This window comes from Tarenaya hassleriana, unplaced genomic scaffold (assembly GCF_000463585.1).
Source record: "Tarenaya hassleriana unplaced genomic scaffold, ASM46358v1 Cleome300, whole genome shotgun sequence".
NCBI lineage: Eukaryota > Viridiplantae > Streptophyta > Magnoliopsida > Brassicales > Cleomaceae > Tarenaya > Tarenaya hassleriana.
This window is the reverse complement of record NW_010966179.1, coordinates 65,548-71,022: the sequence shown is the minus strand read 5'-3', so window position 1 is coordinate 71,022 and position 5,475 is coordinate 65,548.

Sequence of the window (5,475 nt, the reverse complement as noted above, 5' to 3'; positions counted from 1 at the left end):
CAAGACGAGGTGATGTGCGATGTTGTGCCAATGCAAGCGGGACACATACTCCTTGGACGCCCTTGGCAATTTGACCGAGAGGTGAAACACGACGGTAGGACCAACCACTACTCTTTTATCTTTAACAAGCGTAAGATATCGTTGGCTCCTCTTAGTCCGTCACAGGTTCACGAGATGCAAGTTAAGCTCTCCAAAAAAGGAGACAACAACAAAAAGCTGAACTTCTACATGAAACCAAGCACGGTAACTAAAGCTCTACTAGATGAACGTTTGGTTTTACTAATGTTGTACAAGGAAGTGTTGAGCGCAGGTTCGAATCAGATTGTGTATCCCCCGGAAATTAAGAAACTCCTAGAGCATTTTCAAGACGTTTTCCCCGAGGAACCACCTGCGGGATTACCGCCAATTCGCGGGATCGAACACCAAATCGATCTTGTGCCGGGAGCACCACTTCCAAACCGTCCCGCTTACCGTATGAACCCCGAGGAGACTAAGGAACTCCAAACGCAGGTACAAGATTTATTATCTAAGGGTTATATACGTGAAAGCTTAAGTCCTTGTGCAGTGCCCGTTCTACTCGTGCCAAAGAAGGATGGGACATGGCGTATGTGCGTGGATTGTAGAGCGATAAACAACATCACAATCAAATACCCCCATCCAATACCACGACTCGATGATATGTTGGATGAGTTAAGCGGAGCAACCCTCTTTTCAAAAGTCGACTTGAAGAGTGGTTATCATCAAGTCCGCATGCGAGAAGGAGATGAGTGGAAGACCGCATTCAAGACGAAACATGAGCTGTACGAATGGCTCGTCATGCCTTTCGGACTCACCAACGCTCCTAGCACCTTCATGAGGCTTATGAACCACATACTTCGCGCCTTTATCGGTAAATTCGTGGTTGTTTATTTTGATGATATTCTCGTCTATAGCAAGTGTTTATCCGAGCATGTGACACATCTTGAGCTTGTAATAGAGACTCTCCGAAGGGAGAAGCTTTATGCCAATCTCAAGAAGTGCATTTTCTACACTAATGTAGTTTTCCTAGGTTTTGTTGTAAGCTCGCAGGGATTAAGCGTAGACGAGGAGAAGATCAAGGCTATTCGGGAATGGCCAACCCCTACCACCGTCGGACATGTTAGAAGCTTTCATGGCCTAGCTAGCTTCTACCGACGATTCGTTCGTGATTTTAGCACTCTTGCAGCCCCCCTCACATCCATCATCAAGAAGGATAAAGCATTCGAGTGGGGAGAAGAACAAGAGAAGGCTTTTGATACCATGAAGGACAAGCTCACGAGTGCACCCGTCTTAGTCCTTCCCGACTTTGATAAGGTATTCGAAATTGAATGTGATGCGTCCGGAATTGGTATTGGGGCTGTTTTGATGCAGGAGAAACGACCCGTGGCGTTCTTTAGCGAGAAATTGAGTGGCGCAACGCTCAACTACCTACGACAAGGAGCTCTATGCCTTGGTTCATGCCTTATAAACATGGCAGCACTATCTTTTGGCGAAGGAGTTCATCATTCATACCGACCATGAGACGTTGAAGCATCTCAAAGGCCAATCTACGCTCAAAAGGAGGCATGCTAAGTGGTTGGAGTATGTCGAGACATTTCCGTACGTGATCAAGTACAAAAAGGGAAAAGACAATGTGGTAGTCGATGCGTCGTCAAGGCGGAATGCTTTGATTTCGATCATGGAGGCTAAGATGCTTGGATTTGAACACATCAAGGGGCTGTACCGTGATGATTCCGATTTCGGAGACATCTACGAGGAGTGCGCTAAGGGAGCTCATGGATCATTCTACAAGGAGGCTGATTATCTCTTTCGGGAAAGGAGACTATGCATTCCAAAGTGCTCAATGCGGGAGCTTATCTTACAAGAGGCGCATAGTGGAGCTCTCATGGGACATTTTGGCGTGGAAAAGACGCTTGCAATCGTCAAGGAGCATTTCTTTTGGCCGCATCTCAAACGGGATGTCGAAAGATTTGTCGCTAGATGCATTACATGCCATCAAGCCAAATCTAAGACACACCCACACGATTCGATTTTTGTTGTGGTTGACAGGTTTTCGAAGATGGCGCACTTCATTCCATGTGCTAAATCGGATGATGCTTCACATGTAGCAGACTTGTTCTTCAAAGAGGTTGTCCGCCTTCATGGATTACCCCGGAGCATTGTTTCCGATCGTGACACCAAGTTACTGAGCTACTTTTGGAAGACCCTTTGGAGGAAGCTTGGGACGAAACTTGTGTTCTCTACCACATGCCATCTACAAACCGATGGCCAAACCGAGGTGGTGAACCGCACATTGGCTGCCCTACTCCGAGCCACCATTGGGAGAAACTTGAAGAATTGGCTCGATTGCATTCCACATGTGGAGTTCGCATACAACCAAGCAACACACTCCGCAACACGGCATTCACCTTTTGAAGTGGTCTACGGTTTCAATCCTCTCACGCCATTGGACTTAGCACCTATTCCAAGCAGCGAAGTAACCAACCTTGATGGAGAGAAGAAGGCTGATCTGATCAAGAAGCTCCATGCAAATGTTCGAGACAATGTGATGCGGAGAACGGAGCAATACGCACGTCAAGCCAACAAGGGACGTAAGAAGATCACTTTTGAAGTTGGAGATTGGGCATGGCTGCACCTTAGGCCCGAGAGATTTCCACGCAAGAGGAGCTCAAAGCTAGCACCGAGAGGAGATGGGCCTTTCCGGATCAGTGAGAAGATCAATGACAACGCCTACCGCTTGGAGTTACCCGGTGAGTATAATGTGTCTTCTACTTTCAATGTAACTGATCTACTTCCGTTTGATGTAGGTGAATCCGTTTTGAGGGCAAAACCCGTCCAACGGGGAGGGAATGATGAGGTCATCGATCTAACCATGGACATGGATGAGCACAATGGATTGGATGAGAGCAAGGAGTGCATGGAGGAGGAGGCGAGCTCGGAAGAAGAAACCAACAACACCGAGGCCATCTTTCCACCTATACCGGAGCCACCCCTCACACAGTCTAAGACACGAGCATGGCAGGCCAAAGTGAGGAGACTCATGGCCAATTGGATCGAGCAAAACACGAACAAGAAGGACGAAACAAGCAAGAAGGCGTGGATGATTCTCGGTCTTGCATTGACCGAGAATATGAGCTGAATTTGTTCCTTGGAGACTTGGAAAATCTGGACCTGCACTTCATCTATACAAGGACAAGTCTCCACATGAAGAAGAGGCTTCAAATTTAGGCAAATTTCCACCTCAAAGACACATCATCAATCTGCAACAACAAATAAGGGAATTAGCCAAGATTTCAAGCCTCATCATCAACACAAATAAGGAAGATTCGTGAGCTAGCAAATGACTTGGAAAATCAGATCTCCTTCTTGCCAAATTCACTCCTAGCCGTTGGTGATTCAGCAAGAAACAATCTCGAAGTTTCCTTTTCTAGCTAGAGACAATTTCCATTTTTTATCTTTTTTCCATTTTTCATGTTGCTGAGTTATTTTCTTTCCTTTTTGCAATCTTCTTCCTTCTCCTATATTAGAGCACGAAATTGTAAGCTTGGGAACCATCTTTGAATCAAAAATCTAAGTATTTTCTTGAATTCTCTTGGTTTGTCCGAGGTTTACATTGCTTGGTGTGTCTGAGCTTCTCTTGGTGTGTCCGAGAGCATACTATATGTTTTCTCTTCATTTCTTCTGTAATTTTCGACCCTAAATCTTAGAGTGAGTGTCCTAGGACCAGAACCTCAGGTTTGAGTCATTATCCCACGAAAAAATCCCAAAACAAAGTACCTTTTCTTTCCCCATAGTTCACCGAGAAGCCTTTAGGTGAACGAGGTGCATATCATCTAGTGAAGACGGAGATGTCGAGAGGCAGCTCTGTCAACACCCACGTCCTCAACATGCGAGCTCATGTTGAGGAACTTGAGCGTATGGGAGTGAACTTCGATGGTGACTTGGTTGCAGACTTGATCCTGATGTCATTACCCGAGGACTATAACCAGTTCGTGATGCAGTACCATATGCATGGGATGACTAAGAGCTTAGCCGAACTGCATGGGATGCTGAAATCGGCTGAGCAGGATATCGTGGTGCCCAAGACTGTGCTTGTTGTTGAGAAAAGAGCTCATGTTGAGGAACTTGAGCGTATGGGAGTGAACTTCGATGGTGACTTGGTTGCAGACTTGATCCTGATGTCATTACCCGAGGACTATAACCAGTTCATGATGGAGTACCATATGCACGGGATGACTAAGAGCTTAGCCGAATTGCATGGGATGCTGAAATCGGCCGAGCAGGATATTGTGGTGCCCAAGACTGTGCTTGTTGTTGAGAATAACTCCAGCAAGAAGCGGCGGGGGAAAGCTAAAAAGAAGGCGGCGAAAAAGGCAAAAGTTGCCTCTACGCCTAAGCCTAAGCCCGATAAGGGTGACTGTCATTACTGCGGAGTGTCTGGACACTGGAAGCGTAATTGTCACATTTACTTTGAGGATCTGAAGGATAAGAAGCTTGTTGAAGCTTCTGCCTCTGGTATTCATGTTATAGAAGCTAACATCTGTACTACATCTTCGTGGGTATTGGATATCAGAACTGCCTCACACATTTGTGGAAATGTGCAGGGACTAAGAAGAAGTAGGATGCTAGCTAAGGGAGAAGCGGATCTACGCGTCGGAAATGGAGCAAGAGTTGCTGCATTGTGTGTTGGCGTTTACGATTTGCATCTTCCTTCTGGACTTGTTTTAGAGCTTAGTAATTGTTACTATGTTTCTGTGATTAGCATAAACATTATTTCTATTTCATGTCTGGATTTGGATGGTTTTAGATTTGTGATTGAGAACTCGAGTTTGATGATTTATCGAGACAGTATTTACTATGGTAATGGTTATCTAGTTAATGGTTTATACGTCTTGAATGATCAGCCTTCGAACTCAACATCGTCCATCTATAGCGTGAGTACTAAACGGTTTAAGCCGAACGACTTAAACCCGACCTTCCTCTGGCATTGTCGTCTAGGCCATATAAACGAGAAACGCATACAGAAGCTTCATTCTGAAGGTCTTCCGGATTCTTTTGACTTTGAGTCTCTTGAATCTTGCGAGTCTTGTTTAAAGGGCAAGATGACAAAGCATCCTTTCAAGGGCAAAGGACAGAGAGCCACAGAGTTATTGGATCTGATACATAGTGATGTATGCAGACCAATGAGCTGTCCAGCTAGAGGAGGTTATCTGTACTTCGTTACGTTCACTGATGATTTCAGTCGATACAGTTATGTCTATTTGATGAGACATAAATCTGAAACACTTGAAATGTTCAGGGCCTTCAGAAACGAAGTACAGAACCAGCTTGGCAAGATGATCAAGACACTTCGATCCGATCGTGGTGGCGAGTATATGAGCCAAGAGTTCACTGACTATCTGGTTGATTGTGGTATTGTATCACAATTAACACCTCCTGGAACACCACAATGGAACG